The sequence below is a fragment of the Mesocricetus auratus genome, unplaced genomic scaffold, assembly GCF_017639785.1.
Source record: "Mesocricetus auratus isolate SY011 unplaced genomic scaffold, BCM_Maur_2.0 Super-Scaffold_100041, whole genome shotgun sequence".
Lineage (NCBI taxonomy): Eukaryota > Metazoa > Chordata > Mammalia > Rodentia > Cricetidae > Mesocricetus > Mesocricetus auratus.
In genome coordinates this window covers 4,018,541-4,043,848 of record NW_024429218.1, presented here as the reverse complement: position 1 = coordinate 4,043,848, position 25,308 = coordinate 4,018,541, and the positions used below count along the sequence as shown (strand labels likewise).

The 25,308-nt window shown below is 44.3% G+C and overlaps 1 protein-coding gene across 5 annotated transcripts in view; it reads right to left on the bottom strand.

Annotated features, from left to right (window-relative positions):
- The window catches only part of Nr3c2 (nuclear receptor subfamily 3 group C member 2), a 332,360-nt gene that overhangs the window by 116,832 nt on the left and 190,220 nt on the right, over positions 1-25,308 (bottom strand). The window lies entirely within an intron of this gene.

Below are 25,308 nucleotides of genomic sequence, written 5' to 3'. Positions count from 1 at the left end.
TTGGTAAAAATGCCCCCCAGGATTCCTCCCCCTGAGATTTTCCTGCGTCCAGTCATCTCCACTAGAACCTTCTCTCATTAGTTCAGGTTCTCTTGGGTCAACGTCTAAGGCACAGAAGTGTGAAGCTTTGCTGCATAAACAGACTGCAGAGACATTAATTTGCATTCCACTTCCTGATCTGCTACATGGACTATGCACGGGCTACCTGATGACCTGTCCTCAGATCAGAACGCCACAGAGGCCACTTGACCCAGTGGATGACACACACAGGGGTTTAATGAATGGTAGTCATAGTTACTGTTGCTGTCATCATTCCAGCTATTATCTTTAAAAGTCGCTATTATTTTAAATTTATTTTTTAAAATGTTCACATACAATTTCATACCTATGTTTTGTTTATATAATTTCCCTTCCCCGAGTTTCTCCCAGACACTTACCCCGCAATGTATTCAACTTCATGTTTTTTTTTCCTCTTAAATAAAAAAGAAATTTAAGGGGAAAACCACGTCAAACCAAACCAAAATAAAGCACATAGAAAGGGAACCTTTTGTGTCAGCCAGCTACTCCTGGGGACAGACCTGCCCTGGAATATGGTTGACAGACCCAGAGTCACTCCATTCAAGAGAAGTGAAGCTCCCTCTCCCAGCAGGCGCCACCTGCAAACAGCTTCTTGGTTGGGGAGGGACTTTGGGTCCACTTTCCTTCTCTGTGCTGGCATTTTGCCTGACTTCAGCATGTGCAACTTGTGGGTATGACGTCACAGTTCATATGTGCACCCGTCCTGTTGCATCCTCTCTAACTATCTTCATTCCAGATGTTGTCATCTAGTATTACTGTTGCATCCTCTCCAACTATCTTCATTCCAGATGTTGTCATCTAGTATTACTTATTGCCACGACTAACCCTGGAATCGGACCACCCGTCTCCACGATGCACCACTTCTACATCAAATGCTTCTTACGCTTAAAAACATCTTAGCCGGGCATGATGGCACATGTTGTTAATCTCAGCACTTGGGAGGCAAGACCCCTTTGAGTCTGAGGCTAGCCATGTCTACACAGTGAGTTCCAGGACAGTCAAGTCTACAGAAAGAGCCTGTCTCAAAAGCAAACAAAAACAACTTAAAAATGTATTCTTTTATAAGACCCTGGGTACACACACACACACACACACACACACACACACACACACACACACACACAGACAGAGAAAGAGACAGAGAGAGACAGAGAGAGACAGAGAGCTTCTCTGGTGGAAATGAGTATGGAGAGGGCTATCTTCTGTTGACAGTGTCCCAGGAGGAGCTCTTCTGGACAGTCTGAGCCCTCTGGGCCATGAGCCTCCACAGAGGTGTATCTGTTGTAAGATTTCCTTAGTACAGTGACCCTCTGAACCCCAGATCCAATCCTGGCACTGTTCTGTTTACATCTTTCAAGGTCCTGTATGAGTTGTGCTCTCAAAGCCAAGACTGGAAGCAGCAAGGTTACTGCTGCCGTGAGCCCTGCGGGCACACGGGAGGGAGCTGGGCAGGGAAAACACAGAGGCTCAGCAAACCTCCTGCTTCTGTTTCAGAAGCAACAGCTACAGATTGGACCGGAGGCATCGGCCCCAGTAACTCTAGCTTATTTTTATTGGTGCTTTGGCTTTTGGGATCTTACTGCTACTATTATTGATATGGATGACAATATATGATGTGACTTCTTTTAACAACATGAAAACTTGAGAAGTTAGTGGCATATTCAGATAAGGAATGTGATATTGAATCATCCACACCCAACTTGAAGACATCTTAAATGACAAATGGGTAGAAGGGTGTGCAACCTGAACCTTCCTGCCATTTGACCCCAGTTAAAGTTCCGCACACGTGACATCTCTTCCCTCTGATTTCAGGAAGGGGCTCTGCTGGATGAGCTCATTCTGTATTCAGTAATATCTAGGGATTCACACCTTGGGCCTATCATGTCCAGCCTGCCTCACTGTTCCTCCACAAGCATGGTTCTAAGGAGGGTAGTACACTTTAATAAAGAAAAACACTGACATTTCCAGGGGACATTAGACATAAGAAGCCCCAGGTTCTAGCAGCTCCAATGCCAAGGTCAACAGCTACAAACACCGTTTGGAATCCTCATGGGTAGATTCATGGAGTTGGGGGCACTTGGATTAGACCCTGTGAGCAAACACTTAGCCAAGCAGGAGACTGGGGCCACTCAACATGGACAAAGGGCCCAAACTACACGCATCAGAAAAAGTACACGATTACACCTTACACCCAGGGAAGCCGAGGCTGGTCCTGCAGCACTGCAGTGCTGGGACCTCAAACGGAACCCTGGAGGTGGGAACACTCGCACTACGCTGTTCATGTTTCCTTTCGGCGTGAAGAAGCTGCGTGATGTCACACCTCGGGCCTTTGTACCTCTGCTGGGTCTTCTCTGATGGGGAGATTCGCAAGGGTATCTGGCCTGCTTGCCTCTGCCCCTAACTTGCCTCCATGGAGAAAGCTGTCCCGAGAGCAGGCAGGCACTCAGCCTCCTGGGTTCTGGGAAGGTCTGCCCTGACCCAGCAGAGCCCATGCCCGTGTCTTGTTCCCAGGCTCAGATTGCAGATTCTTTTCGCTCTCACCACAAAGTCATCTCCTTCAGCTTACTTAGCCCTCTCAAAAGGTTGGAATTTTCTCTTCCACAAGCACTCCTTTGTCATTCAGTCTGCCCAGAGTCTGGGTGGGGAAATTCAGCACTATTTATGAGGTAGGTCTCTTAGACATTAGGAGAATCCCCAGAGTCACACTGGAGCAGTGGGACATTTTTGCTGAACCTAAGCTCTGCCATGGTGTCCTGCAATGTCCTCTGCTTCTGTCCGTCCAGTTCCATATGTGGAGGTCACTGAAAGGCAGGGAGGGGCCCACAGCCTCGGGCCACTGCGGGAAGCCAAACGTTATGGTAGCAAGCCTCTTTACAGCTGAGGCACGGTCTAAACCCTTTCTCTAGTCGTTTGTGCTGTCCTTTGGAAAAACAACAACCTTGTCCAATTTCACCACAAATCTTGCTTTCCTTTATACTAGTTTAAATGTTTATTGTGTTATGTGAAGCAAGCATAATTTTCTTTTCCTACCTTAAGGCTACAAAGGAGATTAACTAAAAAGACAGCAATTTACAAGGTGGTTTAATACTTAAGATATATCATTGAGTTGAAAGATTAATAATTCTTGCTTAATAATTTGTTATTCATCCAATGTCAGGAAGTCTGCGGATCGGGCTGGTGGAGTGTTTCACTAAAATGTGGGAACCAAGAGTGAAAGCGTGGCCCCAAACTCATTAGGAAGCCTCCCACTTAGCCACCGTGGGTACCCTGAAATGGCCAGACCTCAGGAGCAACAGTCCTCTTTTTCAAAACGAGAATTCCCTTTCAACATAAGAAAGGCAATTTCACTAGGTCCTTTTTAAAATTAACTTTTTTCCTTGAATCTCATTTTCGTTTTTGAGAGTTCATTTGTTGTCCTGCTGGAGGGAATTTTTTTTTCAGCTGACAACTGCCCAGCAACAGTAGCCCATGCTTGCAGTCACTATTTTGGGCTACATCACATGTCCGTTACATAACCTTGTTTAACTGCTCTTGAACTGGTTCAAACAACCTGGGGAACAGATCAGGGCAGTCCCAGCAACTCCCCCCCCGCCCCCGCAGATTCTGATGAGCGATTTCCCATCCCCCATGCCACCCTACAATGTGGCGAGATGGAGAGCAGCGAGAACTGGTTATTCATTTCTAGAGCCAACTAAAACACTGGATAATTAACTTCCTCTGCTCAGTTAAAACCAGTCCGGCCCGCCCACAATAGCCCAGTGGACAATGATTCCTGCTGCAGAGTTTCATGAGCGAGCTGGATTAACATGCTTTAAAATGCCACAGGGAAAGACAGCAGGGGAGGTTGTCTCTGCCACCTTGAGACAAAGTCTTTAAAGTTACGGCCCAGGACCCTAACTTTAAGTTGGACTTATGGCTCAGGAGCTTTTGCTATGGGGGAGTAAGCATAAGATTCCTGGATGTTTATCCTCCTTAGAGTGAAGGGTGTTAGTTTTTCAGGGTCTGTGTGTGTGTGTGTGTGTGTGTGAATTATCCTGATGTAACATTTTAAACACTATTTTATAAAAGATAATAAAAGTGACTATATGAAGAAATCCAAATGCTGGAAGATTTTTAACCTAAAGAAACAGTTGTCATGACAAACAAGAAGTTCTCAATAAGGAAAATTGTGTGTGTGTGTATGTGTGAGTGTGTGTCTCTGTGTGAGTGTGTGTGTGTGAGTGAATGGGTGTATGTGTGAGTGAGTGAGTGTGTATGTGTGAGTGTCTGAGTGTGCATGAGTGTGTGAATGTGTGTGTACATGTGAGTGTGTGTATGTGTGTGTGTGTAACCCCCTCCCCCAGACATGAATTACATCCTATCGAATCCCACACTAGGACTTTTCAAATCTTTGGACTTGGACTTCACTATAGAATAACATCTGTGGTAGAGATAAACTTTGAAGTTATTCAGGGCAGTGGGCAGATAACTAACATTTGTTAAATTCTCATTATGTGATAGGTGCTTTAAAAATCATATAATTTAGTCCTTATTTTCAATTGTTGTGAGGGAGTTATGAGGTCAAGAATATTGTCTCTATTTTGCCAAGTAAGATTCAACTATGCAGCTAGTTTTGCTGGGCTTCATGCCTGGATCTCTATTACAGTACAGTTTCTTCTTTGGATTCACACATATTAGAAATATCCTCAATATGCTTAGGCCTAGAGGGCAGAGTGGCACTCAGACAGAATCTGTAGTGAAAGATATGCTTAGGCTGCCTCATATAGGATTCAGACAGACGTAAGCATCACGAAGCATGCTGACATTGAGCATTCAGGTGTACTGCGACTCCAATGACAGTACACAAAGGTCGCTAAGCTTACACACTGGCATGTGTGTACACCAAGCCTTGGCAGGTCTAAAGCACCGTCACACCCCAGGCTTCGAAGGACACAGGAGCACAGCCCCGCAGGAACGGAAACCCCCTTGTATTGGTTTTCAGATATTTTCTTTGTCACCCGGTCAGCTAGCTCTTTGTGGTCTTGAATGTAGAAAAGGAGGGAGAGTGAGAGAAGAGACTCTTCAGACAGCCCTTAAAAGCTTGAAGGGTTTGTTTGTTTTTTAAATAATTTTGTGGGTGTTCCTCTGTCCCCTTGGGCATCACCAGTGAGCCCCAGGTGAAGGCCAATATTGGTGACAAAAGACAACATAGACATAACATAGACTCTACCAGTACACTGAATATTTCAAAAAATAAAAGCAAACCTATGAAACCGGTTGTCATGAAGTCCTTTGCATGTACACATGAAATCGGACTAGTTTGGAGTACGTGAGGTAACCCCTGCATGGGTTATTCAAGAGGTCACATGGCAGAAAATGCCTGCCTTCCCTCTGCTCCTGGTTCTACCTCAAAGCAAACCCTATGATCAACATCACTGTATCCTACTGAGATTCGTTTTTTAAGTGACATGTGCTTTTTAAACTATAGTAAATGTGCTCCATTTGTGATGTGAGGCATTGCTAATTTAGTATGTCTTCTTGTTTTCCTATTAATCCAACAAAGGACCACTGGCTATTACATGCCAACTCCCATGACCAGCTCTTGGTGGGAGGGTGACCAGGACAGGAGACCTGGGGGGGGGCACTGCAGATCCAGGGCAGGATGGTGGCTGCTAAGCAGATTAGACCCTGGCCAAGGACAGCACATGCTGTGAGGGAAGAAGGAGCTATCTTTGCCCCACACATCAGGAAGGGCCACAGGAAGAAAAGAACATTAGAGTTGTGCCTTAAGGATGTTTTCTGGATATAAGGGGAACCAGGAGTTTTTGAACAAGATACATGATTAATTTTAGGAGAAGGCATGGGAAGCAGAGTATGACAGAGGTCAATGTGAGCCTGTGAGGACATGCTGCACCATGGGGTCTGGACCTGAGCACTGAGCAACGGGGACGCCAGCCAGGCCGACTTCTGGTGTTAGCTCACCGGGACCACTGACCATCACATCTCCTGGGACGATGTCAGAGGACTAGTTCAACTCACCAAAAGCAATTCACAATCAACTGATCTGGGCTGCTTTCCTACTCTAGACCAGTGGTTCTCAAACTGTCAGTGGCTCTCAACCTTCCTAACACTTCAACACTTTAATACAAATCCTCATGCCGTGGTGACCCCCCCAACCATAAAATTATTTTCGCTGCCACTTCGTAACTGTAATTTTGCTACTCTTACGAGTCATAATGTAAATATCTGCGTTTTCTGATGGTTTTAGGTGACGCTGTGAAAGGTCACTTGACTCCCTGGGGATCCGAGTGGGGATTGGATGGGGGGCTCAGGGGTCCTGGTTGGGGGTGAAGGGGAGGGAGCTGGGATTGACCTGTGAAGCAAGCTTGATTCTAATTTAAATTAAAAAAAAAAAGAAAAAAACAAAACAAAGAAAGGGTCATTTGACCTCCAAAGGGGTCGTGACCCACAGGTTGAGAACTGCTGCTCTAACCCTGTCTCCCTTTATCTTACGTGCCTTGATAGCCACTTGTCACTCAAATGAGGAATGGAGAAGCCGCCTCGCGTCAGTTCGTTCTGGTCTCCTACGCATACGTCCCTCCCTTTCCTAAACGGACCATGCCGAGCTGTGCAGTTCAGGCCCCTGGGTCCTGCTGTTCTCGAGCAGCAGCGGATGTGGCTGCAGGAGCCGAGGCTGCCAGCATCTTCTGGTTTCACATCCTAACACACCAAACAGAAGTGCTCTCTTTGAACCCAAGTCCCGTGTCTATCAAGAAAAAGTAGCACACACACTGGCACCTCCAGTGTGCTTCTGCGGACGACAGACTGACGAGGGCAAGCACCTTTCCACTACTGAAACCCAATGTCTGAGACAACCGTCTCTCAAGGGAAAAGGGTTTGCTTTGGCTCGCAGATTAAAAAGTCAGTCCATGACCACTGGGACGCAGCTTTGGCTTACGGTGCACCAAGGCAGGAGTACATGCTGGAGAACTGTTCACATCACAGGAGCCAGAAACCAAGGAGAGAACCAGCCGTGCCCTGATGACCCGACCCTCCCTCTGGGCCTCACCTGGGAGAGTCCCCCAGCTCCAGCAGCACCCCAGCAGACTAAGGTTTCCTTAAGGCGTGGGCTGCAGGGACATCCCAGACAGGAACTATAGCAGGGAGGGTGGGAGGAGAAGGCTGTGGGAAACTGTGGACTACTCTGGTCTGTAAATCAAGACAGGCTGAGAATGAGGAGATGGGTGGATGATATGTAAGTGATGCAACCATGGAAACAGGAGAGACAAGGCAAGAGAAATTAAGAGGACTCTTATTTATTGAGCACAAACCGCGCTGCTCAGGCTTTAAGGCCGGGAAAGTTATACCATCATTTAGTGTTAGGACAGCTTTGTTGAGAGGTTACAGTGTCCTTCACTTCTGAGCAATGTCCTTGGTGCTTTACCTGGCCAGCAGCGATGGCAGGATCGAAACCCAGGTGTGACAAAGCCCACTCCCACTTGGAAAGTTCCTCACAAGCAATCCTGGTCTGCACACAATGGAAAGACCTCGCTATAAAATGAGATTGCTTGACCAAAGTGCTTAGAATAAATGCATTTTTATCTAAAAAGAGCTTGGCTCTTACTTACTCAGGTCAAGAGAGAGCCCTAATTTAATTCATTGCAGTGATGGCCTTGGGGTAAGACACATCAGGTGACACCTAGACTCTTACTAGCTGTTGACTAAACCATTTAACCTTATATATTCACCTCTGTAAAGCTAGTGCCACTAAAGTTATGTCACAGGGGCATATAAAGATTAAGTGTTACTGTATATTTAAAATGTCTAGCGTCACTAAAGTTATCTCACAGGGGCATATAAAGATTAAGTGTTACTGTATATTTAAAATGTCTAGCTCCACATCTGGAGCACTGTTTTGCAGCTACAGCCCAGGATATCAGAAGTACCCCAGGAAAAAGCTTGCCTCCACTTGGTGTTAGCATTCCTGGGCATGCCGTCTGTTTCCCCGTGGTAGCATGCAGCCCTGTGCAGCATCTTCAGGCCTCTATTGAAGATTTGGGGTGGCCCTCTGCACTAAATCACGCTTCTGGGAATTATGCTTGTAGCGCAGTTTGATTCTGGGAGTGAGGGCTGGGTTTGATTCTCTTGTTCTAGGACCAGTCCTGCTGTCTGAACCATACCCTAAATCTTACAGGAAAAATTCCTAGCAGTGGTGTGCTGTGCCCCTAGGCTGATGCTGATATCTGCCTTTTTAAAAGTTACATTTGCTGAGCTGGGCGTTGGTGGTGCACGCCTTTAATCCCAGCACTCAGGAGGCAGAGGCAGGCGGATCTCTGTGAGTTCGAGGCCAGCCTGGTCTACAAAGTGAGTTCCAGGACAGTCTCCAAAGCTACAGAGAAACCCTGTCTCGAAAAAAACAAAAAACAAAAAAGAAAAGAAAAGAAAAGAAAAGTTACATTTGCTGAAGACTAACTGCTTGCCACCTCTTTTTCCCTCAAGACCCTCATGATGTCCCAACAACCCACCAGATTTTCTCCTGGGCTACGTTTTCTTGTCGACCCTCTGTGCACATTTGACATGTTGGTCCACTTATGGGTCCATCCGACCTGGATCTTAGGCCTTTCCAGTGTGCTTCATCTCCAAAGAAGCATTTCCTATTTTTAAATTATTGTCTCTACATCTCTCACAGGAAAAAAAAAAAAGGAAAAAAAACTTCACAGTTTTATCTGCCATTACATGTTTTTTTTTTATCCCCCTCCTCCCAAAGCTAGAGACTATCATAAAGAGTCTGCAAATATCGCTGGGTTTTATCATAAAAAGTATACGGATTTGCTTTGGTAGCCTATCAGCATGTGCTCATTCGTTAATGAGCAAGACTTGTGGTTTAGGGACGTACGTGGGAGGCTAAGAGCCAGGCTGTTTATTCTCAGCTCTGCTAGTCTATTCATTTCTTAGCCCTTCCATCCACCCTGTTATCCTGGTCCCATCTAACTGCAGGCCTTGGGCCGAAGTCCCTAGGCCAGGAGAGGCCTGCCTTGGGTTCAGTCTCTCGTATTCTCTCTAGGGTGGAATTGGACCCAAGTGAGCTGAGATCATGGAGCTGATGCGACGCCTTGCCTGCCAGTCTTCCTCAGTCAGATCCCTCAGAGAGAAGGAAAGTTTTGCTTCGACAGGGAGTGCACATTGCGTTTCTAGCCTCTTGCTTTCGTCTATGCTTGCCCTTTGTAATACTTATTTAAAAGTCCTTAAACCACAGTAGGATCTGAACTCCAGCAAGTTGGCCGTCTGTCTGAATTGACATGCCTGCTCCTGCCTCCCTTCTCCATCATCTCCGTGGAGTCATGGCAACCTCCCCTAAACTACAGTAGGAGGATGCTCTGTGTGCCATTTCACCTCAAGATCTTCATCTTGTTTGTCCTGAAGTTGGCTGAAAGAACAGTAACATAGCGTGAGGATGAAAAGAAATCTGAATGTAACAGGTATGCATGAAACACCAATAATTTCTATCTGTAAGCATCAATAAATCATCACCCTGTCAGACACTTCATATATAAGTGCCTGTCCGGTACTTGGCAGGTGGTCCTAGTCCAGTGACAGCCTGTTTCCACTCTCATCTTTAAAATGGAGAGATTTGTAGTCCCTACTCCTCTTGTCGCTTAACGGACAGGCTATCTCAGACAGACATCGTCACCAGTATAATCACTAGGCAATGCATCGTGGGCTGGATTTGTCCTCTGTGACCTCTTAAATACTCCCCGGACCCAAAGAAACCCAGCAAGCTGCTTGAGACCCCCACAAGTGCTGCCCCTTATCTGAGGAGACTCTCAGAACTGCAAATCAGTGAAGAGAATCAATAAGTCGTCGCTGTAGTCCTTGATGAGAAAGGCAGTGAAAGGTACGACCAGTTACTTATTTGAAAATTCCTCCAAGGAGTGTGCTCCGGCACACAAAAACAAAATGGAGACGTGCAGACTGTGTACGCATGTGCACGTATCTATTCATGCACACATTTTACATAGTCCAACTGTGTCGGAAACTAAACGGTGACGACGGCACAGTCTCAAAACAGATCTAGAATTTATGGTTATGCGTTACAGTGAAGATGATATTAGGGTGCAGAAACGGGAAGTTTGCTCCAAGGACCGCTTACGGCTCTATGGAAGCTGCATACTTATTTATTTTTACATTGCAATTACGAAACACAAAGATCCCAGAAAAAGTTAAGCATTGAGATTTTGTTTGAGACAGAAAAGTCAGAGATTTTTGGTAAGCTGTGACTTCTCTGGAAGACTATGAAAGAAAGAAGGTCTCTGCTTAGCACCTCAGATCAAATTACGTGAAACAGTGTGACTTAGGAAGCAGGACGGGATAAACAAAATACAGCTTGTAGGCCCAAAATAGCCTCGTTTTACCGAGTGCTGCATTCCATCTGTCAAAACAGGGTGGATGGCACTCATCAGATACCCGCTGTGCATATCTAACGGGGCGGGTCCAGTGCTCTGATGGACTTTGCACTATCAAGTATCAGAACAGCCAACCAAGAGTTCAGAGTCTGTGTAACTGTGTAAGTACCAGATGCTCTAGCCATTCTCAGCCAGAAAATTCTTCCTTCCCTTCTGGAGATAAAGGGTAGAGACTTTCCCATCCTTCCCACATAAGCCTAAGACACCCAGTCTAAAATCTGCAGAAGTCAAGTTTCCCTAAACCTTCCCCGACCTTGGACAGAAAGTTCTCTGTCTGAAACACCTTCAAAAATTAAAATCTCAGTGGTCCACCTTCACCGAACACCACACCAAGCTGGTGCTGTGTTATTTTAGGTAACTTTGACCAGAATACCGTGTGCCCATGTGCTGTTAAAGCAAGTCCCATTTCATGCTGCGTTTACGTCACTCAGGAGTTCTTACTGGAAATTACGATGTCCCCCATGTGCAGTTTGGGTCATTTTCATGTCATTTCTTCTGGTTTGTATCAGAATGTCTTCAAAATAGGGACATTGCTTTCTGGACCCACAAAGCTCTTGGTGCCTGGCACCTGCCTGCCACAGGTGCACCTTGGTCTTAAGTCAGGGGAGGGCTGTCCTCAGCACTTTGGACCTCTCGTTCAGCAATGGGCTCCTCCATAGGCAGAGTACGCTGCTCCTTCCCAATGGAAGCCCCGCCTCTGGAGGTCACTGCCCAACCCTGCAATGCCTGGTCTGCCACAGTGGCAGACTTTATTGTTTTCAACCCTTGGCCCAGTGAAGTTGTCAGCTGTATAAAAGTTGACAGCACCATAGAGTAAGGGTGGAGGAGGAAGTGTGGGAAGACATGGGTACCTAAAAGCGAATGGATTATTTGAAGAGAGAATCAGAAGTGCATTTTGGTGGTGTTTCTAGTAGTGTGCAGTAAGAGGATAAAATAGGCTCTGTTCCATCAACACTTAATCTGTGTGTGATGAGGAAGGCATCTTCTAGTTGTACGGCTTCAACCACCACGTTGCAAAGTATCAGCCGGATGACACACATCATGTTGACTGTACACAAAAGAACCTGGGAAAACTCCTTGCTTGCAAATTCACAAAACGATGCCCAATTCTCCCCGCACAATTACAGGGTGCCTTTGAGTGGACAGAGAGTGCCAAGAAGCCATAGGGAAGAAAGAAACAGAGGCAGGGTGTGGGGTGGACAGGGGCGGCTACTCCAGAGTCTCACACAGAGGCTGCCTTTCATTGGGTTGTTGAGGAGAAATTTAGCTTCTGTCTGTGGAAAGGAGATGGTAGACACTTGTGGTCTGAACGGGACACGTCCCCCTTGAGTTGACACGCTTGGATACTCACTATCCAATTGGTGATCCTGTTTGGGAAGGTGGAACCTTGGTGGGGGGCTTGCTAGAGGAAGTGGTCCCCTCAGGTGGGTCTTGGGCTGTTTTGTATAGTCCAACCCTACTTCTTCTTGCTCTCTGCTTCCTGATTCCAGAGGTAATGTAACCAACTGCATCGTGTGCTGTAGCCTTTCATAAGTCTAAGAAGGTCTATGTGAGTCAGAACAGGCTGTCCCTTCTTGTTTCCTGTCAGGTACTTGGTCATGGTATTAACAAAAGTAACTAACTATTAATTAGGCAAAGCCTAAGCCTTTCCTTTGGCAGATCCCTTCCCAGGCCAGGTCATGGCTGCCCTGTCAGACAGCATGGTTACCTTCTGTACAAACTGTACACACATGAAAACTTAAAGTCAGCGTAACACGATATTTTAAAAATCCAAGAGAAGGCAATTCAAATCACAAAACTGGAAAAACGTATTGCTAAAGCCTGCAGAGTACAAACAAGTTCCAACCATTGGCCTCCCAGTGAGAAAGGGCTTCTTATGCACACTGGAAACTCAGCTGTAGTACCTGAGTTCCGTCAGGAGTCCCTTTCCACTTTACTATCTGTTGTGTTGTGAATGAAATACGCTCGTCTCGTGGAAATGGAAGTGTAGCATTATGGCAGAGCAGTTTCCAAGGATAAGGTCCTGCCCATGTACTCGACCCTTAAGTCAGCACAGTCTAGAAGTTTAAGAAGAAATCACATTAGAGACAGTTATTCTTTCTAAAAACACCACATTGCCAGGCGGTGGTGGCACACATCTTTAATCCCAGCACTTGGGAGGCAGAGGCAGGCAGATCTCTGAGTTCGAGGTCAGCCTGGTCTACAGAGTGAGCTCCAGGACAGCCAGAGGTAAGCATAGAAACCCTGTTTCCAAAACAAAACAACAGAACAAAAACAAAGCACTCAGTTGTTTAAATAGAAGTCTGACTAAAGATAAAATAAAAATTTCTTGAATAAAACGTGCAAGGTTCTTAGAACTTTCCCAAATGTTTATCTTTGGTGCCTGACTCAACCCCAACCCATAAAGCCATGCCTGGGAATACTGCACGAAGCTGCAGTCACACTGCCTGCCTGCCAAATACTTTCCAACTTGCAAGCCTCTTCATTCTTGACTTTGAAAAAGGTAAACACAAAGGGTGTGATGTTTCTTGGAATCTGAATACTTGATAATACGTTGAATTATTGAACAGAAACTTTTCTTTCTTATTAAAGAAAATGAGTTCTTTCATCCCTGCTTGTTTTGAAGTTTAGAAAAATTTATAATCTTAGAGCTAGGGAGAAAATTAATTCCAAGCTAGGGCTTACCCTGGCCACAAAGCTAATGGAAAGAGCTAGGCTTTAGAGAAGAGACCAAGGTCCAGAGAAACTTGTACTCATTGGCTGGAAGCTGCTCTACTTCCGGGTCAGCTCCTTATCTGTGTTTGTACAAATATAACCCCCAGCTGAGTGTGACGGCACTTACCGGCAGTTTCAGCCCGGGCAGGACTAGCGTAGGACGACTGCAAGTGTGAGGGCAACCTGGGGTTCGTGGTGAAGCCCGGTCTCAACACAAGTGAACAGCTTACTACATCACCGTCAAGGAAAACCTCAGCGCATCAAGGCACAAGGGGCAGTGCTCAGCAGAACGGGTGTCCGAAGACAAGCTATGAGCTTGAACCTTGAGGATATTATTACTTAATGCCAGAGTGCTTGCCCAGCAATCAGGAAGCAGTGGTGTCAATCACTAGTAACTGCCCCTCAGCACACACAAAAGATCTGCTGGTAGGAAGTTCCTTACATTGTCTATGTGTTGTTGCTTTCCTTTGTGTTCAAGAAAAGTAAAAAAAAAAAAAAACAAAAAAACAAAAAACAAAACAAAACAACAACAACAACAAAAAAAAACCAGAAAATTAGAATAATACCACAGCCATGCTCCCAGACTCCACAATTTGAGTTGCTTTCTGGTATTTGTATCCCATGGTGCTGGGGGGAAGAAACCAGATCCTTAAAAGTGCTAGGAAAATGTTCTACTACTGAGACATGGCATCCCCCTTTAAAATAAAACAGGGTAGAACTCAGGTTTTCAAGCTGTGGACACGGTTACAGTGGCTGCACGTGGCTCTGTGATCACGTCATCTTCAAGATGGAAAACCCAAAATCACCTGTGGCTGAGGTGGCTAAGCCCGCCTGAAGAGCCACCTAATGAGGAGGGCAGAGCCAGCCTGGCAGCTGTGGGACAGTGAGCCAGGAGCTGATGAAAGGAATGGGCTCTGGGGGTCACAGAACCTGGCTCGCAGGGCAGCGACTGCTCCAGCTGCATGCTGGGGTCCAGCCTCAGCAGCTGCAGAGCTTTTTGCAGCTTTGGGAGAGGCCTGCTGTTCAGGCCGTGTCTGAAATCTCCTTGCTTTTGAACACTGGCAACTCATTTAAACATATAAAAAAATATCCAAGCCAAACAAAACACCTTGGCAGGCTGGATTTAAGATGCAGAGATCAGATTAGGAACCTTGAAAGGACAAGTGTGGCCAGGACAGATGGGGCTTCTGACTTTGGGAGCTGGATGGTTTGGCAGCGGAGTCGGGGAGTATTTGCCCCAGAAGAGGAAGCGGAAACGTGACCCCACAGGAACCCGCCCTTCCCTCGCCTGCAGGATTGGCATTCTTACTTCTATGCTGGAGATCTCAGATCAAATCGAGGATCCTGGCGTTCAGACAGATAACAGAAAGTTTGTACAGGGCAGGCAAAGACAAGAGAAGGACCCAGACAGGCACGGCCCTGATCTGCCGGGCCCTGTGTCCTTGGGATCTGCAGCTGCGTGCAGCTGCTGCTTCATAGAGATCGGGGAATCATTCAGAGCAACTCTCGCTTCTCTGGAAAACCATTCCAGTTCACTAAACCGTAAATGTTACTAAATGCCCTTGAGGCACTAACCCATGAACCCTGTATGCCAGTGGTGACTGTGCAGGGCAAGCTGACGAGAGTCACCCACGGTCTTCCTGATGAGGAAGCAAATGGCACGAATAAACAGCATGGAGAAGGCTGGAGTGATGTATTCACCTGCAGCAGCAGGAAAGCACTGAGGGGAGATCTGTATTTGTAACCTCAAGACTAAGGCAGCTACAGATTCTGGCTTCCCTGGAATGGAACTGCCCCGGAACATGGGAACCTCAGGACCAATCAGCTCCCTCATTTTTCTCCACTTAAAAGAGGCACAACTAACCTTCTAGGACCTAGAATTTGAGTAAGGTTCAAACTTGGGACCAGGTTTTTATTACAATTTGTCAGTTATGCCACTGCAATAGTATAGTCACACTGATACTACGTTAATGTGTGAGCATGGAGGATGGAAAGATAGCTGACTCCGCGATTAAGACCACTGGCTACTTTTCTAGGCTAGAGTCCCAGTGCCCATATGGTGACTCCCAACCATCTGTGGCTCCAGGGTATCTGATGCCTCTTCTGGCCTCTGTGGATCCCAGGCACAAACACAGTGCACAGACATAGATGCAAACAAACAAACAAAACCTCATCACTTAAAAGTTTTTAAATAAGTAAGCGTGGCTCTGCTCCAGTGAAACTCAAGGGTGAACTTCATATATGTATGAATATATAAATACTTATCTCTACTCTTACCATTTAGTTTTCAGTCCACATAAAAATGACCAGTGGGCTAGAGCTAGACCTAAATCTACAGTAACACCGAACCAGAAAACACCATGACAACAGTTCCATTCAGTAACTATCATCTCCATTTTGCCTCTGAGAACACCAAGGCTTGGAGCAGTCAAGTCATGTGCCTAAGTAAACAGAGACAGTAAGCAGCAGCTCAGACGTGTTTCTGGAGAACATGGAGACCTCAGTGAGCCCAGACCATAGCTCTGTGCAAACAGCTGCTATCAGCTGCAGATGCTCCTTCTGAAATCTGATTCACACCCAATGCAGATCGGCCTGGCATTCTGGAACCTTACCTAGCAGGGTCTACAACAACAGGGAAGCTCTTCATCAAGGGCATCAGCCCACAACAAACTAAGCTCCTGATGGTGGCCAGAGTCTCATTACCAATGCCAGATTTGCTGGAAACCACTGTTCCAGAGCCAAAGTTAAATCGAACTTGGTACCTAGATGACAACAAGGTCAACCTGTGGCACTGCTGCTAGGCAAGGTAATGTAAATCATATGAAATATGAAAATAATAATTTTAATCCAACTGAACACAAATGTACCAGCAAGTTTTGTGCCATAACATTTATTTAGAGCCTGTCTGCAATGGGTTCCCAGAAGTTAGAATCCTTCCTCACAGCTCTGGGGTACACTAAAGTGTTTGGGGGGAAACTTGGTATATGAAGCTCTTGTGAATCTCTCATGAGGGCTAACCAGTAGAACGCCACAGAAGGCAGTCTGCATAGGTGATGTGCTCCCACCCCTAACACCGAGGCGGAAAGCCAGTAGGACAAGTGCAGGAGCCATCTCCCTGGTCTCACCCTCCCTACCAAGCACCTAAAGGTTGGAGATTTTCAAGCCCTGTCTTCCTGACTTTCACCATCGATATTTGGGAATTGTCTGGACGGTGTGACTCTGCTATGGTGATTTCAGGCAACCAAGGGCATTTCACCTCCTTCCATCTTTTCTTTTGGATGCCCACGCTGGCCCACTTGCTGCTGTCTCTGCCGACACAAGGCCATCTTTCTCTCTCTCTCTCTCTGTCCCTTGTCATGTTTCTGACACTGAAAGTGATCTAGAGCCCTGTTGCCTAGAATAGTCTAATGTTCCCACTCTTCCATTGAATGCTCACTGCAAATCAAGTACAGAGAAGCCTGGAGCTATGAAGAAAGAGGTAAGACATGGAAAAGGACTACCCATGTATTGAGATGGAACGGTGTGATGCACGGTAGCCCTTGTAAATGAACCTCTGTAGCCGCCAGCCAGAGGTGTTTCACAATGACAATGTAACAATGATGCAAGAATGTAACAATGATGGAAACAAAGGCCTTCCGGCTATGAGAGATTATTTGCTAGGAGGGCTACTCAGATAGATTGTGCTGCCTTGTTTTAATTTCCTAATGGCTTCCATATAACTTCAGCAGACATGTGCAAAAGAAAAACAGACCAGCACTGGCTGCCCCTTCTTAGGACCATAGAAGCCCAGTGTCTTCCTGGAAGGTTTAAGTCTGTAATTTGCCACTAGGAATAGAACCAGCAGAGGTGATCATAGTTGTAACTATGTCTCTGATACATGAGAATAGAAATATATGTTAGAGATGAGAATATGTCATTACAATATGAGAAAAACAATTAAACCATAGAGGCAAAAAGGAAACCACATTTAAGGACTGAGATCCAAAGAGGAGATACATATGAAAATGGATTATATATTGACAGGCTGATCACATAAATGATGTAAGATTCAGAACTACAGGGAACACTAGGGTCTTTGAGATCTTAAAGGTTATAGCACAGATCAACACATTCTGTCACCAACAACAGAAATTCAAATGTTTGCCTAGTGCCTTTATTATTGATTTTGTTAACATACTGGGGTATTTCCTCCATACTATTTTTTACTTAAAAATTTTAAAAGATATATTTATTTTATGTGTAAGAGTGTATTGCCTGCATGCATTTACATGTAGTCCATACATGCCTGGTGCCTGCAGAGTTTATAAGAGAGTGTCTGATCCCCTGGAAATAGAGCTTTGGTGGTTTAGGACCTCCATGTAAGTGATAGGAACTGAACCCAGATTCTCTGGAAAGCAGTAAGTGCTCTTAACTGCTGAGCCATCTCTTCAGCCCCCATTCCCTGTCATATTTCAACTACATATTCTTTAACATAGTAGTTATAGTGCTCTCCACTCCAACTAAGTTACTCAATGATTATTAGTCCATTTCCACATGGTATGGAACATCATCACCACAATTCAGTTTTAAAATATTTTCACTCTCTCAAAGCTCTCTTCTGACCAAAGGCAACCAATGTCTGTCCCTGCCAGCAGAAAACCGACTGTTAATACGTTTTCTGTCTCTTTTGATTGACCTTTCTGGATATTTCATATACACAGAAACATATTACCACTTGCTATTGGTATTTTTCACTTCGCACAATGCTTTTAATGCTTTTAATGTCAGTCTATGTTGTAGCATGCAATTGGTTCCTTTCAATTGCTGAATAATAATCCATTATGTGGATATGACATACACACACACACACACACACACACACACGCACACCACAATTTATCAGTTGATCAACATTAGGTTGTTTATATGCTTTTCTTAGATTTTAAATGCTTACATGAACCTCTGTAAATCATTTTTATGTAGGTGAATATTTTAATTTTTCTTAAATAAACAACAGTAGGCAAGTTTAATTTTTTAAGAAAGTAAATAAAAATGTTTTTAAAGCTTGCTATACTATTTTACATTTATAACAGTAGGGAATGGTTTTCCTTGCCCTCTTGAATGGTGTTGATTGGTTAAAAAAGATTACTACTAAAGTCATCTTAGTTGGTATATATTGTATCTCAGTAAGGATTTAACTTGCATTTCTTCATTGATTAGTGAACATCTTCTCATGTGACTATCAGCCATTTGTTTTCTAGTGGATGCCTATGCCAATCTTTGTCTTTTTCAAAAAGCTGTTTCTAGTCTTATTATTTGGGTTTGAGAGATTGTTTGCATGTTCTGGAATCAAGTCCATGATCAATTTCTTCAATACTGTTTGAGAATGTGAAGGAGTGTGCTGCAACCACCAGGCTGGCTGGTCACTGAGGTGGAAGGCCATAGCTTGTGACTCTAGAGACCATGCCGCGGTACTTCCATATACCAGCAGCAGGCACGCAACGTCTATAGTCAAGGGAGTGCTTTTCCATGGAACTCAAACAGAGCAAGAAAATGTTGCAGACTATGGGGCTGGACTATTTCTCTAAAGCCCTTCCATTGCATAATGAAGAGTAAAAGGAACCAGCAAGGGGGACATACGGACAGAGAAAACGGGGTGAAGCCAAATTTCTGATGTGATCATTGTTGCAAATTTGTTGAAGTATGCACATGAGATGAGCCTAAGCAAACAGGCTCTGGGATGGTGCTTCACACGCACCGTCAAGCTGCCCTCCGTCTCCTAGATGAGCCTAAGCAAACAGGCTCTGGGATGGTGCTTCACACGCACCGTCAAGCTGCCCTCCGTCTCCTAGGACAATGTTGTTAGGAGATAAAGGCTGAAGGTGTAGGGAGCTAAGCTCTGGGCTTTAATGCTATCTGAGCAGCCTGCCTAGCATTTACCTCAGCTACACTTGCTAACTCAACCGAGAGTCCCAAAGTCATACATTGTAGAGAGACACTTGATCTGTACACTCACAGCATGACTTAAATCCCTGGTGATAAAATCTCAAGAAATACTATAAATAAAAGGGAAATTGAATATGGAGAGTGAAAGAGGGAATGACAGCAGACGAGACAAGTTTTCTCAAAACAAGTGGATGAAAGGTTATTTTATTTAGTGAGACTAGAAATAAAGGCAACCTATAAAAGATGCAAGATTTAAATCAAAGGTAAAATAATTATATTGTAAAAAAAAGTACTCCATGTCTCTGGTATAGAAGAACTGGAATGCTTTAACTTGAAGATCCGTGCACACGTTTCTGTGTTGAATGTGTTAATATGAAAAGAACTGTGACTCACACATCACAATGAGTCAGCAAGTGGGAGACAGATTATTATGACTATTATTGATACAGAAGAAAAAGAATCACCGGTACCAAGCAAGACTTCCATTTGCTTTTTAATCTATGGAATCTCATCCTATATTGCCTTGAAATTAAATGAAATCTCATTGGGATTTGAACATTATCTTATGAAGGACGTAAACATTACCTGAAAGAGTCATAAGACATCATGGGAAATGATAAGTTTTTGTTCTTTGCAATTATGGGAAGTGTGGAAATTATGGACAATTACAATTCACAACAGACTTCTTCCTTTGGAGGAGGTCATGTACTACATACTCAGGAGCCTGTCGATTTGATGCATGGGTGCAAAGGCTATGTGCCTACAAGGTGTGCCTGGAGGAAATCCACCTTGGCTACTGAATGCTGCTAAAAGGAAGACAGAGCCATTCCTAGTTTTTCAAGGGCAACTCTACTCTTCCAATCCTCAAACTGTCAAAAGACGGTGAAGGGAGAAGCAGTGTGCCTCTGGATGTCTTCACTGGATTATGAGTGACGAAACGACCGGGAAATCCCACGACACTGTGCCAGTGCATTACAAATGGTGCCCATTTGGAAAATTAACAGAACATGAAGGAAACATGATCGCCCAATTGCAAAACACGTTGCACGTTGATTAAGATTCCCACTTACTGCAGAGCACGCTACGGCTTGCTACCTGAAATGCTCCCGGAGGAGGACTGGGAAGGGAAAGGCTTTACTGATGGTGTACTTGTCACCTGTCTGCTTTTTACAGGCCAGTCACAGGTCACTCGGCTCTTGGGATCGCACGTTGCAGCCGGGGAATCTCATGGATTAGACTGGGTGTGACAGGGCCTATATACAGGGAGGGGCGTGGGTCTGCACAGCATCAGGAGGAACAATTTGGGACACTGAAGAGTGGAACTGAATGATGTGAAGGAGCATTTTAAAAACCAGTGCTGGGGAGAGTACTCAAGGGTGACAGAAGAATGAATATGTGGAAGAAAGGTATTCTTCTCCAAGTTCTGTGTGTTGAAGTCACATCTATTTACCCTGTCCCACACGCTGTCAAATCGTTCAGCAACAGAGACATGTCAAGCCGCAGATATTCCATGTCCCTGTCCATTCCTTCTCAGCCTCCTAGGTAACCCAATTCTTCGGCTCATAAGACTGAGCTTAAAGATCTGGAAGGAGTTATTCTCCCCACCCTCTCCCGAAGCACATCCGTTTTCACACATTTCAATTGTCCTAGTCCAGAACAGCTGAGCCACAGACTACATATTCTACAAACCCACATATTCCCCAGAGTGCCTGGTGGGCTGTTGGTGAGTGTTTGGTCCCTGGCTAAGGTGGAAGGTGATCTGAGAGCAGACAAATTCAGATCCGGGCAGTGATAAGCTCTGACTAACGACAGGCGTATCAAAGTGGTCGTGGTGGAGTACCTGCGGTCACAGCGCAGTTAGCTTCAGAGAGGAAAGTCGGCTACGTGTTGGAGAACAGGTCCCCACGTAGAAGACAGAGCCAGGGAGCTGTACGAGGGGCAAGCCAGGCTTAGCGATTGCTGTTACTTGATGGGCGAGGGGATGGGGCGGTGGATTACAGACCACAGCAAGGCTAAGAATGCAGCGCTCACTACCACCAATGTGGGAGCTGAAAAGAACTGCCAAGTTTGCAGGAGGGCTCCAAAATTCAGCTTTTACTGTGGGGGCGGCTTCTGGAAAGGAGGCCCAGGAAGATACCGTTGGCAAATGGACCCCTGGAATCTAACAACAGGAGCTAGAGAGATGAGGATGTGACCACGGAGATGGTCGGATTGACTGAATGCTCCCAGGGACTCGCTGAGAAGGGGAAGTGACCAGAGGGTCAGGACCTTCAAACGAGGTTGGAGAAAAGTGGCTTCAATCTCAAGACCAGCAGCCTACCACCTTACAGCAAATTACAGACTAAAGCCCAGATTTTCTGATTAAGGCACAACACATAAAGATTTTAAAATAAAACATCTATGTTACTAACCAACACAAAGCATTTCTAATCTTACAACAGAACATAATTTTGCCTCTGATCTCTTCCTATGCAATGCAGCTCCAAGCAGACATGGAAAAAGAGTTTGTCACATTAATGTCAGAAATGTTTCTCTCTAGTCATAAACAGTGAGTTAGCATGGCACCTTGGAGACAGTGGGAAACAAGGCTGTCCCTAACTCTATGACAGAGCTATTGATATCCCATAGCTAGAGATCACTTACTTATTTTAAGTGATCCGGAGATGGGAAAATGTTTGGATTTGGGACTAGAACACTTGGGAGTCATAATCTGAGGTCTGCCATTTGTTTTGAAACTGAGGCTTCAGGAAGCAGTGACCTGAATATCCTCATTAAAACAAAACTGGAACCAAACCCAGTGAGAATCTGGGGCTTGAGGAGACGACTCATCATTCAGGAGTGGTAGCTATCTGTCCAGAGGACCTGAGTTTTGTTCCCAGCACCACTTTGTGCGGCTGTTTGTGGCTCTGGCTTCAGTGGATCCTACCCTCTCAAGGCACAACATCCACACAAGCATTATTGACAAATAAAACAATAGTCTCGAAAGTGCCGTGTGTTCACAAGAGAGTTCACCTACCTATGCATTAGGAAATGTGAGTTCATGTTTGACAATAAGAATTCATTATAGAACAACATAAAATCATGTCTCAAAAGACAGATGTAAAAATATAAATTCCCTCATCTGCAGTTTTGTTTACAAAAGTACATGCATAACAATGTTATGAATTCTGTAGGAGTTTAATTTTTCTCTGCTGAAATGGATGCAAATGTTCATTTAGCAACGTCATTCCCAATTCTAATGAATTACAAGTAATTTGTGAATATTACAACTTGACTAATTTTGAAATAATTAGAGCTCTTTTGAAAAGAGAATCCAGCATCTATACTAGTTAACAAATTTACTTAGTTCCAAATACTGTCACTGAAAACAATCACAAATAACACCCCTCCCCATGTGTGTGCGATTCCACGAACAAGAGCCAGGGAAAGCAAAGGCCTCACAGCAGACTCTGGGAGATTATAACCCAACCTGTCAACTCTCTGCACTAATCTACACACATCTGAAATTCTGCACTGCAACTCACTGGACTATTTCTCATGCCTTGAGTCTGGCGCTTTAGACCATCCTGACTCCCTGCTGAACTATTTCTCTACTTTTGAAAAAGATTTTTATCACTTATTAACAAATGGCATAGTCTTATTCAGAAGTCTATTTAAGAACTGTCGTCCTTAGATGTCTACAATCTATAATCTAAAATACGTTAACAACATTTAGGTAAAATTAAAGATACATCTACCTAGAAAATAGGACGTAGTGAGATTTCCTTACTGAAAGTTTCACATGGGTTAATAATAACATTTTACAAAAAGCTTACTTAGCACACATTCTGTTTAGTCTTGAGTCTTTTACTGAACTGGGATAAAATTCAGTGCATAATTTACTATCTCTGGACAAATATAGACATTTCCTGAGTTAAAAATAAGAATATTTCTTCATTAATATTTCCATTTGTCAATGTTATTACAAACTATAATTACATGAAATCTGAGTTTTGCTTTTACTTGAACTTCATGCAACAGACTTTCATGTCTTCCAATCAACATAAAGCTAAAAAAATCCCTGCTATTATATTTAGTAGCTCACTTAGTCATTACAGAAAATCCACAATTTAGGATGGGATTATATTTCAGTAAACCCACCATAAAATGAAAGAAGTATAAACTTGAAACACATTTAACAAGCCCAACCCCTGAACATCAACCCAGCTTGGTCTGCCTTCCCTGCTCTTAGAATCCTTATGCTGGCGTCCCCTTGGGCAAAACCACTAAGCAAGTCAATGATGGGGGATGTCCTTCTATATGCTGTGAATATATATTTCTCTTCCCAATGTAACACGTGTCCTGGTTTCCATTTGGGGGTCAAAAGGAAGTACACTGGTTGGTTTAATTCCTTAGTTTTTTTCTGTTTCCCAGTGTCTCTCCACAGCTGTTGTTCCTTTCCCTGAAGCATTCAGAAAACTCCAAGTTAATAAATCACTATGCAATCTATTTTGGGGGTTCTTTATCATTCTTTTCTGTTTATTTAGCATATCCTTTAAAGTTCTATTTGAACTTTCTATAACTGACTGCCCTGTAGGATTGTGTGGTACACTTGTAATACGCTTTATTTTATAATAAGCAAAAAAATAAAAACTGTCTCATTTTCTTAGAGACACATGCTGGAGCATTGTCTGTATTTATTTATGCAGATATGCCCATGGTAAATAAAGCTGTTTTGGCCAATGGACAGGCGGGATGTAGCAAGGCAGGAAGTATAGGCAGGGCTAGCAGACTAGGAGAAATCTGGGAAGAGGAAGGCAGAGAGTGAGTCTTATGGGAGACACCACGAAACTGCCAAGGAAGCAAGAGACCCGGGCATCACTGGTAAGCCAAGACCATGTGGAAATACACACATTGACAGAAATGGGTTAATAATTCAGAGAGAGCTAAAAAATAAGAAGTCTGATTAATAGGCCAAAAATTTATAATTAATAGAAGCCTCTGCATGTTTATTTGGGGCAAAATGGATGCAGGATCAGGGGGATGAAAACTTCCTTCAAGAAGTCTGGGTGTGATAGCTCCTGTCATTTGTTTACCGTCTGCATCCAGCAAATGCTGGCAACACTGCAGACTGGAGAGTAGCTATTCCGGAATGGTCTCACAGTAAGGCAGGGGCTTTAGCTTGCTACCACTGACCAGCTCTGAATGCAAAGAAAGGGCTGCAGATCCCCAGGCCACGAAAAGGTCCATGTGCAAAATCTGAAGTGCAATGTCTGAAAGCAGAACTCTTTTATACACCCACGAAGTCAGGTGATCAGAAGTTGGATAATCTTAGGTGCAGAATCTTAAATAAGTAATGAAAACACGCAGATTACCTATTTTCTGAAAGGTGCTACAGGCATTCTCTGTAGAAATGCAGATGAATGTGTTTCCATCTGCTTTGAGAAGCACCTGTGAGTGAAATACTTGTGCATTTTATTTAGAGTAGGTATATCCTACATAGATGGCATGTGTGTGTGTGTATGCATGCACACACACACACACACGCATGCACACTTGTATTTGTGCATAGGTGTGTTTACACAACATATTGACTTTCCAGAATGCTGACAACCATAGGCCAAGTGCTCTCTCCCACTCCAACAGGAACACACAATAGATCCAGCTAACCTATATATATCCTTGCTAGTATTTATTTATATTTATCAATGAATATTTGGAGCTGAAAAATGTCATCCAATGTGGTTTTGAGTTAGAAATTTTCTTTTCTTTTTTTCTTTTTATTTTTCTTTTTTCTTTTTCTTTTCTTTTTTTTTTGGTTTTACGAGACAGGGTTTCTCTGTATTGTTTTGGAGGCTATTGGTCCAGCCTGGCCTCAAACTCACAGAGATCTGCCTGCCTCTGCCTCCCGAGTGCTGGGATTAAAGGCGTGCGCCACCACCGCCCGGCTTGAGTTAGAAATTTTCTAATGGTGCTGAATGTCTTTTGCGAGCTCATCAACAGGCAATATTCAGGTGTGTGCTTGTTCACCTTTTGCTATCTTTTTGGCTAATATTTTAAATTTTGGCAATTTGTAAACAACAAAAACGGTGGCAGAGAGCAGATCCCTGATACTCTCCTCACTCTTCTCCTTAACGTTAATAAGCCACAAGCCCTGTCTTAACTGCCA